The sequence below is a fragment of the Nilaparvata lugens genome, chromosome 5 (assembly GCF_014356525.2).
Source record: "Nilaparvata lugens isolate BPH chromosome 5, ASM1435652v1, whole genome shotgun sequence".
Lineage (NCBI taxonomy): Eukaryota > Metazoa > Arthropoda > Insecta > Hemiptera > Delphacidae > Nilaparvata > Nilaparvata lugens.
The window spans coordinates 1,940,648-1,953,737 of NC_052508.1; the positions used below are offsets into that span (position 1 = coordinate 1,940,648).

The 13,090-nt window shown below is 30.6% G+C and overlaps 1 protein-coding gene across 9 annotated transcripts in view; it reads right to left on the reverse strand.

Annotated features, from left to right (window-relative positions):
• Positions 1 to 13,090, reverse strand: part of LOC111051765 (tyrosine-protein phosphatase Lar-like) — a 560,641-nt gene that overhangs the window by 330,342 nt on the left and 217,209 nt on the right. For 5 of the 9 annotated variants that reach the window (XM_039429681.1, XM_039429673.1, XM_039429682.1 and 2 more), the window contains exon 1: positions 1,885 to 2,061. The gene's annotated coding sequence lies outside the window, so the exon portion shown is untranslated. Of the gene's footprint in view, positions 1 to 1,884; positions 2,062 to 3,769; positions 3,871 to 13,090 lie in introns of those variants that run through there. The other 4 variants (XM_039429683.1, XM_039429679.1, XM_039429675.1 and 1 more) reach the window with 1 other exon arrangement.

The following is a 13,090-nucleotide window of genomic DNA, read 5'->3' on the forward strand; positions in this document are numbered from 1 at the left end:
TTTAAATAATTTCTTATTGTTTGGATTCAAATTTAGATCTTTCACTAATTTTATCTGAATAAAAACCCGTAAATTAATTATACGCAAATGAATATTCCACCTTTTTAAGAAACACTGTATTCGTATTACATAACAAAGATAGTTAACAATAGTATCCCCTACAAAGTTTTTTAAATTTTCGACAATATTTTCAATACATTCTAAACTGGGGTATTTTTCTTTACTCCCAAATATTATCATACTGAAATATCAAATGCAATTGGATTGTAGAACACAGTGTCAATGCAATCGTACAAAACAACAATTAGGCCTAATGTGAGAATAGTTTTATTCAAATTAACTTGGACGAAGTAGGCCTTTCTCATTTATGATAATCTTCGACGTTTTTTATGAATGAAACTAATTGAAAAATGTAGCTTACGGTACTACAGTAGTTAATGGAACAGATTACCCTCTAATTGATTAGGTTTCATGTTCTAAAAACTTTGCTTATCTATGATTTCACTTTGGTATTTTCATCTCTGTAGCCTATTGTTCTTGTCAATGAGTATAACACTTCATCTAGGACTAGGCTAATTTAAACTGATATGCTAACCTTTTTTCATAAATGACGGCGGAATGTATTTACGCAAAGATATTATGAGCTTAGTAAGTTCATGGGAGCAAATGTACGTGGATTAATTATTGGGGGCATTGTTGATATGTGAACCTTGGTTAATTTATTGATACGAATATTATTCGTAACCTTGTATACACTTTAAGATTTTTCATCAAATCCTATCTTAGATGAATCAACTTTGTATGTATTTATTCTTACAAAAGTGTTCATAAAAGTTCACTAATAGTTTATTCTTATCAATGAATTAAAATTATTTCAGAGGTACTTTTCAAGAAATGCAGTATGCTGCATGAGTAGTTTACCAATTTTATTGCTAGGCTAATGTTAAAACTCTTAGTTCTTAATCCTAACCCATCTTAATAGGCTGTTAATCCTATCAAAAATATCTTGAGAGAACAAAGCTTAGTAGCGTTTGGTAGACACTTGCTTACTTTAAGTTTACAAAGTCAAAGTCTACATTCAATTACAACATAGCAGCAGGCTATGTAATTATAAACACCAAATAACTTCAATCAGATTATAATTCATTTAAGATTCAACAAAGCATATTCATTTATCATTTTAATGTACTGTAAAGTACCGATTAGCATTCTAGTCTACTTGTTATTGAATTGAATTAGTAAAAGTTCTCATTATAAGAATTTAATCATCCATCTGACAAAACAATAAGCTTACTAGTTCAATTTTGAAATTTATTAAGGAATTTAGTGGAAATAGAAGTGAAAAATACAGTAGTCGTGAGCTTTTATTAATAATTTGGTTCGAAAAATCCAACTAAGATTTAAAGTTGCAATGGTTCTGGGCAAAACATCAATATAACCTAAAATGCATCGTACCCTAACCTAACTATTTACTTCACATCACAGCAGGGGACATTTTTCATTACAGACCAAAACAGAGCAAGTGCTTATTGTGACTAGGCATCTACACAAGTTACATCGGAAACTTAAAAAAATTATAATGAAACATTGATCAATGAAAAGTCATCAAACTTCTAATAACACAAATTCACTCCTCCGCATTATTCAATGACAACCTAAATAAATACATAATCGAACAAGTTTTATTTCAAACAACCAATTCTTAATTATTGAGCCAGCACTATCGATTAAATGTCACTAGAATAATACAAATTTTTATACTAATTGCGACCTTCGATCAATAAATTTGATAGATTCAAAAGTCTTAAAAGATCAAGTGAACCTAATTTTTCAACCAAGCCCTTTTTGATGAATGCCTGTTAAGTTCAATGACACAATACTCACCCGTAAAAGAAGATAATAATTGATGAAGAACTTTACATGATTACAACTAATTAGCAAGATGATTTAAAAAGTCAATATCGAATTAAAGGGAATTAAAAACACAGAACACTAAAATGTAAACAAAATGGATAACCGTACCGTACCGAAGCTTACACACGCACACTCATGCAAGGCAGCCCATTGACACCTGATTTCGGAATGGTACAGCATCTGCTCTCTAGCGGTTGTCGTCTGAACTATCTTTGGAGCGAAACCCATTCAAATTCAAAATCTACTGTTGGACTATTTTGCATTGAATGTTTGGAGTTTTGTGTACTATACTACTTCCTATTAATCATTATTATTTCAAGGATTCTTATACATTCAATAATTTACAATTGCTTACTTTTTGAATATGAAGTTTCTTTAAAAGAATCGAAACCAATATTCTGGAATATAATAGTATTCCAGAAATATGGTATAGGAGAAATATCTCTTTATATACGACTTAATATCCTTTTATATCTCAAGGAATACCGTACCTTCTAAGGAAAATAAAAGAATAATACTTCTTATTTTATAGTTTATATATAGCCTATATAGCCTACAACTTGAAATCCCTTCTGATATTAAATACTAGTAGTCTAATTATAATGAAATATAATTTAATTCAACATTATTGAGTAACTACCGTACGGTACTTAAAATTGCAATAAACATTTTATTGAGAAGAATCATTACCGTACCCTTATTATAGTTTTGCTTGAAATCCTCGAGGGTTGAAAGTATAATCTAAATTGGAGTAAAAGCAATCAAAATTTCAACTGAGAGCATGTGTGAGCCAACATGCAGAAGAAAATAGTTGGATTAATTTTATTTAATAGTTGAATTTAGATTTTGCTAGATTGAATTCCTGTAAGCACCATTTTATTTCCAATATTTTATCAATAAGTTTTCGACAAAATTTGCCTGGTAGAATGAATAGCAGTTTTATGAATGAGGTGAATATGATACTGTAATAAGGGTGAATAATTGGATTTGTAAAAAAGTATATTTCTCATTAAGTTTCATACCTCTATCTATCATCTTACTCAAATCATGCTTGCAATAGATTATGCAAGCTGCAATAAAATGAGAAATGATACTTGCCTTCTTGTGAAATAAAAATTACAAAATTTGATACCATGATTGTATGAGTGAGGTTCTATGCATTTTATGTAATTTATTTTATTGGATCAGTAACAAAATTCAGCAATCCACATAAAATTTAGCTCAGATTGAAGTTTTGAATTTATTATTTTCAAATTTAAAAACGGATTAATCTGAAACGTTTTTATTTTCCAGGAATCCGAAGGTTGAGAAACCATCACATACATAATAGATTTGAGCCTAAAACGGAGAAACAGTAAAATTCGACATTCACGTATAGTAGCCTACTGTAATGTCAATCTGATTGATATGAGTGTCAGTCATTCGCACTGCATATAAATCATTCAAAGACAATGATAGTTTGAGAAATATATTTAAAATCCAAGGTACAATTCTTCCAATTTTAAATTATTCATCATCATCATCATTACCACACATATATTTTATTTATCACACCTATGGAGTAAACTTAAATTGAATAATGTAGTGGTGTACCGGTAGCCCTACTGAATAGTTTGAAAAAAATTGGTAGATTCTTAGTTTCTTTGTAAAAATGTGGATTGAAATGGAAAATTGATAACAATCAAGAATTTACAATTAAGAGTAAAATACTTAATACTAAGAAATACCAAAGTTTAGAAAAAATACTGAAATTCATTTTAAGAAATTGACTGAGAAATATCAAGAGAATAAAAAAGACTGATTTCTCAATATTTTAAAATACTTCAATGAGTAGTTTGAATATATTTTCAAGTACCTGTTTCCAATCTGATAATGATGAGTTACTTTGATCCTCTATGTTAAAATCCTTCCAGATTATTCAGGTTTACTGTTTTATATTCATGGTTGCTTTATTTTCTGTAACAGAAGAAAAATATTGAACAATTAAAATTCTATAGAGTGAATACGGTGATGTTATAGAGTATATCTAATATTAATCAAGAGGTAAGATTCGGATTGATAGAACACAGAATATTCATGATATGTAACTAGTGAAAATTTAATAATTGTCATATGAAAATTTCATATGACCATTATTACATTATTAATCGAAGTGATGGTCGTTGGTCTCCCAATATAGTTTTCTATATTAATTCAAGGTAAATCGTACTAGGCTCAAAATTTGTGCATTCATTTGTATTTTAAAAATCAATAACTATAAATAAATACTGAAATGTTTATGCAGCATTAATACTGTAAGTCAGGGGTGCCCAGCCCCCCCCAAGGGCAATGGCGCATGCCCCCCCCCAAATCCAAGTGTAATGCCCCCCTCAAAAGTACCCCAATTCCCAACACTTTAGTTTTTAACATTAGTCAGTGTATGACAATAAAATTCAAATCTTACATTCTAATCTTCCAAAGGACATTATTTACCTTTGGTTTTGTGAGGAATCCTTTCTGTTTTCATAATATTGTAAAAATATATACCATTGTTTCTTATCTTTTTTAAAATAAAAATAAAGTATCTTTTTGATATTATTTTTGAGACTAGCAGTGCACCCGTTCTTGTTCGGGAGGACTAAAAAGTACTACATTACATCAGGAAAAACTAAACGACGAATATTTTAATAGGATATTAAAAGATAAGTAAGGGAGGCTTTGCTTTTTGAATGTTAAGGTTACTCATGAAAAGTTGAATAATAATATTATTGATATTGATATTCTTTTATTACAAAAGAATATTGCATAGCAATTTTGGTAAACATTCATACAAATTTGGAACAATTTTATTCATACAATATATAATGTCGGCAAGTTTAGGTATTCCAAATCCTATAATATTTAACGAGCAATTTCTGTTTAGATATTTTGATGTTTAAATGTTTATATGTTTGTATTTCTCCGGATCTCGAAAACGGCTATAACGATTCTCATTAAATTCAAAACAAAGTAGGTTTATAATATAAAAAATCGATTGCACTAGGTCTCATCCCTGGGGAAACTCGCTGAAGGACATTAAAAGAATTTATTCATTCTTAGAAAAACAGCTGATAATTTCGTCATCTGTTGATGATGGAAGTGAGTGAGCGAGTGCATGTGTGTGGGACTGAGACAAAATTATGACTCAGCTGTTGAACTTTTGTACCTAATTCAATCAGGTACTTAGTGCCGGTTGAAAAAAAGCCGTGTTATTTCCAATCCTGAATAATTCCAGTGGAACCAATCAGATAAGCTATCTTTATGAGATGATCTCCTGTGATTTGGTTCACGAGAAATTAATCAGGATTAAAATTTAACATGCTTTTGTGAGAGAAATTTTTGCATTCCTCTGCGAATTAATCTCAATCCTCTGTGATTAGATACAACCTTTCTGTATGATCAATGAATATTTATTATAATTACTTCCTTCCTATTAATTTTTATATGCTTTTGTAGGTACTCCAGAGTAGAGTACCACAATTTATGAAAGTCAAAAGAATGAATTCAACGTCAGAATTGAATGTAGAATATCATCCCCGATATCCTAGTATAGTGCTAGAAAAGATCCAGGTTTGAAGGATTAAATGGAAATTCAACTTTTGATATCATAAACCTACTATATTCCGAATTTCGTGAGAATCGATAGAGCCGTTTCCGAGATCCGTTGAACATAAATAACCATATAACCAGATAGCCAGATAACCAGATATAAAAATAGAAAAATATAGACAGATATACAGAAATTGCTCGCTTAATATAATAGGATAACAACTTATAGTCCAGTCAAATGCTCGTTTTTCAGGAAACAGCCCGAAAGAATTTTTTTCGATGGTTCTATATGTATTTTGGGGCGCTGAATTCTAATCTGAAATTTGCTGACACGCCAGAGGGCGACTTCACCCCCAAAATTTTGAACTTTTTTCTAAGTTTTCCATTTAATCTCGAGAACCTTGAATTTTTCGAGAAAGAGCATTCTCTATATAATATTAAAGATAAAAAAATTTCCAATGAATTGAGTGGTCGCGCAGGACTACTTTTTGGATTTTTTATCTGAAGTGTTCCACAAGATACACAACTTTGAATGTGCGAGAAATTTGTGATATTTCCCACATTTTCACAGTCTCGCATAATATATGCAACGTTGCGTATGATAGGTTGTGATGAATTTTCTCCTCTTTTCACTCCCATGAATTATACTTCTGTTTTCAATACCGTTCAAAAGTTACAGCAGCCAATTGAATGATGATCTTTATTTTCTCATTTTTCTTGAAATGTTACTGTTATTAATGAGTCTCTAAAATGAGTACAATACATGATAGGAACTTGCGATTGTTCTTAAATGAGAGAAAATTTTCATGCTCTATAAGCTGAGTTGCCTTAAATTGATCTTGCATTTCTGTTTATCGAAAAACTGTCGAGACTGTGAAAATGAGAAAAATATCTCAAATTTCTTGATTTTTTTTTAAAACAAACGTATCTTACTTCACGATTATATTTTTACAAAAATCATTCACCTCACATAAAAGAGGAGATTCTTTTCTTCAAATCAAGACCAAGTATCATTTTGAGTTACCGAGACACACCGTTTTGAATATAGAAATCGGTCATTTTTCTATGCATTGAAATATGGGCTAAAATACACTAAAGGAGGAATTTCCTATTTTATCAACAAATTTTAGTGAGATGATACATGATTTTCAACCACCTTGACAAGCTGATATGAACGAGCTGTAGTACGAGGAGATGTGATCATACAGTCAAAAGTTATAAGTGTTTAAAGTTTTGATCCTGGACGTATCCTTATGTGTGCCCCCCACCCACTGATTAGAATTCAGCGCCCCAAAATACATATAGAACCGTCGCGAAAAATTCTTTCGGGCTGTTTCCTGAAAAACGACCATTTGACTGGACTATTATACAAAACAGAAAAAGTGATGAATAATTACTTGATTAATGTGTGGTAAATAGGGTGTAAATTTGAAAGATTTAAATTGGCTTCATTTGATATTTTTCACAAATTTTTGACAAGAGAAGGTTTTTTCTTCTGTCAAATTCACTAGAGTTTGCGATGTTGTTTATAATTGCATTCCCATTTCAGAGACATTAATATCATCATGAAACGCCTTCGAAATTAGAATAATTCTTAGATAAAAATGTTCATTACAATTTAACTTATCATTGTGCTTTTAAGAAAATAAGGTTGCAACAGCAAGGAAACTCAAACACAGGACCATTAAAAATTAAAATTAAGCAAAGGAAATCAGAATAATAGTGGATGATGAAGTTATAATTTATTTTTGTCAAAGATTTACCTTCAAACTCATAGGCTTAAAATTACTAAAATTACCGCATACAAAATATTATCAATTGTATTTTTTATGCTTTATATTGAGTTACACTTTGCAAAATAAAACATTCTAATGGTGGGAAAAAGTATTAAAATTAACTACATTGGGATATCTCTATTCAATACCTTGATTTTTAGCCATGATTCAAAATGTTGACATAAAATATAAAAAAAAAATCATGCCCCCCCAAAAATGTTGATGGCGCAAATTGCGCCATGCCCCCCCTTGTGGGCACCCCTGCTGTAAGTGAAGCAATTTACTCAAATATTACTGATCCATTACCCGTTGTCCTTGAATATTAACAGGATATCTGCAAAAGATAATACTACTGGACCAATATTTATTTATTTGGGGGTTTGTTTTATATGTGCAGGCGGTTATGTTTGTATTAAGAGAAAAACAGCAAAATATCAATGGGGAGAAGTGATGGAACACTTCTAGTATTTAATATTTGAAAAGATTGAATGAGTCTTAGAGGGTACTGATTTATTTTGAATTATTATGTGATGGATAACATTGTCTTGTAACAGAGGTGGATGAATTGCAGATTTGTATCAATATATTATTCTTGTTTGTTATTGCACCATACATTTCAATATAGAACTATTTTTGTAGCCGATATATCCGCTTATTGACTTCTAGAATAGATTTCATTGTATTGGAACATTATAGAGAAAACGCATTCTACAGCCCACTTAATTTTGATTCCCTGTCTGGGGGCAATTTTTGGACAGTTTCATTATTTAAATTTCCTTCTGCTATTTAGTTCTTCGGTCAATATTTGCAGTAGCAGGAATCCTTAGTTCTATTTATAAAGCTTCATTGGATATTTGAAATAATTATTATAAAGTAATAATATCCCAGCAGTTGGTAAAACTACAATAATTTCTATAAAAATCTTCCACACTCAATTTTTGTCTTTTTGATTCATCGTAAGGAATTGTTTAATACCAGAGACAATTGGAGAATAATTAAAAAAATGATTAATTCAAGCACTAGATTAAGATTTATAAAAATAATGCTATTTTTTAAACAAAATGTGGTCCCAGAAGTAATTATCAGTATATCAACCATACATTTCTCTATCAATTCCCAAATAAAATGCGATACTGAGTAACGCATTCTATTGTAAATTATTGTAAAGCATAGAATCGAACGTTTGTTGGTTTGTTGGATTTTGACCTTTCTATTGTGTTTTATTCCATTGTTACTCTACTATTTGTAGGTGGTTTAGTTGTGGCGGTTCGATTCAAGGCAGCTTTTTGCATAATGTACTAAACAAAGCGGGCCAATTTCATTGTCAGTAGTGTTAAAGTAGAACCTCGATAATCCGTCCCATAGCACTACCACCGTTAACAAAGCCATAAAGTGCATTCGTGTGACGTCAGAACAGGTAGGGTTCCTACACCAATAAAACCACTAGCTGATATAGATCAACTGAATCAACGAATTTTTATTGGTGTAGGAGCCCTACTTGTGCTGACGTCACACGAATGCACTACGGCTTTGTTTATGGAGGTAGAATAGATTTAATTGTATTGGAGCATTAGAGAAAACGCATTCTGCAGCCTACTTAATTTCGATTCCCGGTGTGCCCATAGCCGAACACAGGCATAGCCGAAACACAAAAAATGTATGATTGTCTAGAGTAGGTATTATTTTTATATATTATTATTAGAATAAGTAGTATATATTATTAGTAGAAGCAAAAAACATATCAACACGGCTAAAAACCTTATAAGCAAGATGAGAAAAATAAGGAAATTAAAATTACTTCTTGCTTGAAATTAATATTGAGAGAGAAAAATAAGAAGAAGAAAAAGAAAAAGAAGAAGAAGAAGAAGAAGAAGAAGAAGAGAAGAAGAAGAAGAAGAAGAAGATGAAGAAGAAATTAAGAAGCTGGAGCATATGGATTAGCAAGGGTTTTCGGTACTGTATTTTCAATGTGAAATCCTATACTATTAAAACGATCAACTTCTGTTTATATGTTTAGATGTTTGGATGTTTAGATGTTTGGATGTTTAGATGTTTGGATGTTTAGATGTTTGGATGTTTATATGTTTGTATTTCACCGGATCCCGAAAACGGCTCTAAGGATTCTCACGAAATTCAGAACAAAGTAGGTTTATAATATAAAGATTCGATTGCACTAGGTCTCATCCCTGGGAAAACTCGCTGAAGGACATCAAAAGGATAATTATTATTCATCCTTGGGAAAACAGCTAATGATAATTATTTCGTCGTCTGTTGGTGATGGAAGTGAGTGAGTGAGTTCATGTGTGTGGGACTGTGTTGAAATTAATACTCAGCTTTTGAACTTTTGTAATCATTCAATCATTTACTTAGTTCCGGTTGCAAAAAAGCCGGGTTATTTTCAATCATGATTAATTCCAGTAGATCCATCTTTTTGAAATGGTCTTCTCTGATTTTGTTCACGTGAAGTTAATCAGGATTAAAATTTAACCGTCTTTTGTGCAACTGGGCCTTTGTGAGGAAAATTTTTGCATTCCTCTAGGAATTAATCTCAATTTACTGTGATTAGATAGAACATTTCTGTATGAATGTTATTATAATTTCTTCTTTCGTAATAAATTTGTTATGCTTTTGTACTTCAGAGCGAAGCTCGGTCCCCGATATTAATTATTGAATTATACACTAAATCACAGCTCAACTTTGATGAAATATTTCTGTTTGATGAAACAAGAGAAGGTTGCATGAATCATGATTCAGCATCATGTGATAAACAAAAAGCAGCCCTAATAAATCATCTGCTCTTTCCTTACACCAGATAGAGAGGGAGAGAGAGAGAAAATCTCGCTAATTTAAAACCTTTATTCCGATAAACAATAGAGTCTCCTCCCAGTTTTAATAGTGATAAATTACTGTGCTGATGACAGCACTAATCTTTATTGAGTTACTCTTAATTGAATGCGGGCTTCAATCTAAACTCAATCAATAGATAATTAACCCTTGATGTATCACGGTTATGAAAAATAGATACTCAATTTCCATGGTTTAAATCGATATAGGCATTACATATCGTGTTCAGGATTTCGATAAGAATTTATTGAGAAGATTGGGGAATTAATACTTCAAGGCGTGAAATATGAGCTTTCATGCAGAATAGTTCTGATCTCTTAATTTGAATACTAACATAATGTTGAAACAATTCCTTTGTCACTATTGTATATTGATATACATATTTCTTGAGTACAGTTATACTTGAATAATCAATATTAGGATGATTATATATTATTTATTACTGCAAGAAGGAAACAATGAGATACAGCAGAGAAAACTACAATAATGTATTCTGTGGGTACCAACAGGCAACTCTTGGATAGATGTTGTGTTGATTAATATTATTTTCATAATGTTGAACTATGTCATGTTCACTATAAGATTATTATTATTTCATTGTATTATCATTTATCACAATCATCATCACCTAGGCTTAAAATACTTCTAGAAAGTCGCCTTCGTAAAATAATAAATAAATAAATAAAAATTAATAATCAAAAGAGTTTTTGCAAATCTACTGTGCTTCCATATCGCCATTACAATATTGAATAATTGAAATTTATACTACCATATTCTTTTCATTTTGATAGAAGTGAACATTGAGAATATGGACGTTTTTTCAAGGATTTAAATATAAACTTTCATTCAAAATAATTCAGATCCTTCAATTTGAATGATATTTATTTAATTAAACTTTGCCAGTATAAAGTTATTGATATGCGTTTCTTGTGTACATTTATACTTGAATAATTGATAATACTCTAATTTTATATTATTTATTACCCCAAGAAGAAAATAATTGGTACAGGCAACTCTTGGATAGATCATTATCCAAGATCTATGATGATTATTATCATAATGCCCATACATGTTCAATATAATAATAGATAATTGAAAGATTTTTCGCAAATCTACTCTGCACTCCATATCGCCATTGCAATAGAATAAATTATTTCTACTACAGTATTTTCTCCATTTTGGAATTGGTAAACATTGAAAAATATAAAAAATCTGGGTCATAGGTGTGATAAATTATGAGTATTATACATTTTTTCTGCTAAAAATTTTTTCAACTTTTATTGTATTTTATGAGAATCAAAGAATATCATTATCAGGAAATTGTATTAATGAAACATTAAATTATAATCATCAGATTCTAAGAATGAAAGAATTACCTTAGGTATTCATACAATTGGAGTAAATTCAAGACAAACGTTGATGGCTAGCTCTTAAGGCTGTGCAAAGGCTAAAAATAAACTTCCTACTGGTGATATTTTTCTTAGTTTTTCGGTTTGTATACCATCAAGCTATCAAAATGAAAAAGTTTCTCAGGAAAACATTCTTTTTCCGATCATTACTTTCTGAGATATGAGCGCCTAAAGTTTAAATTTTTGGGACAGAACATTTAAAATTCGGTAAGAGATAAATCCATGAGAATTAGTGAATAAATTCTTCATGGTATTAATGATTGAATGAAACAAAAATTACCTGAAAATATCAATTTTTGATAAAGTTGTTCAATTTACCAAAAATGACCAAGAATAACTTTTTTGGGTTATTTTTGGTCATTTTTAGTAAATTGAATAACATTGTCAAAAATTGATATTTTTTAAGCATTTTCTTAAATCAACAATACCATGAAGAATTTATCCTCTGAATCTCATGGAATTATCTTCTACCGAATTTGAATTGTTCTGTCCCAAAAATTTGAACTTTAGGCGCTCATATCTCAAAAAGTAATGATCGAAAAAAAAATGTTTTCCTGAGAAAACTTTTTCATTTTGATAGCTTGATGATAAACAAATCGAAAAACTAAAAAAAATATCACCAGTAGAAAGTTTATTCTTAGCCTTTGCACAGCCTTAAATATGAATGAATACCCCGGATTTTCGATTGCGTTCCAAGTGAGCGAAGTAGTTTATTTCAAAGTCTTTAAAATTGGTGAAGAGAGAAAGCACTAAACTCAAACTTAATCCAATTTAATCCATCCAAATTTAAAATTGTTTGTTTTATTCTAATCTATATTTTCAGATTGTGATTTGGTGTAGAATTGGACATAGCCTATGTTAATATTTGGACAATTTGAAACTAAATTAGGAATTTGGGGAAGATTTGGGCAATAGCCTGTTTTTCTTTTCCGATCATTGTATTGTTTGTGCTAACCTAGTAAATAAATAAATAAATAAATTGAGCTACATTAGGGGTTTGCCGTGACTGACGTTGTGGTATGTCTCCATAATTAAATCTAGAAGAAAATGTTGTCAATCACTATTAAAAAACAGAACTTGGCACGTGGCTGGCTAATAGCTAAGCTATGTAACCAGGTTCTGTTACTTAAGAGTTTAAAACTAGTAGTTCTGTGAACAGTAGACCTCACGCAGTATTCTCATCAACAAGTACCTGATTGAAACTATAGACCTCATGGAAATACAGCAATAGAATGGCTTCTCCACACATCTGTGTAATCACTTGTCAGCTGATTCATGATGAATAATTCTATAGTCTGATTTTTACTCTAATATTGGCGTATGAAGGAGGCTCCTTTTTCCTTTCATATTATCCTTGAAATGCAAAATTTCCAAAAACCTTGTATATATGTCGACGCAACAAAAAAGAAGGAACATACCTGTCAAATTTCATGAAAATCTATTACCGCGTTTCGCCGTAAATGCGCAACATATAAACATATAAACATTTAAACATTGGAACATTCAAACATTTAAACATTAAGAAAAATGCCAAACCGTCGACTTGAATCTTAAACCTCACTTCGCTCGGTCAATTAAACA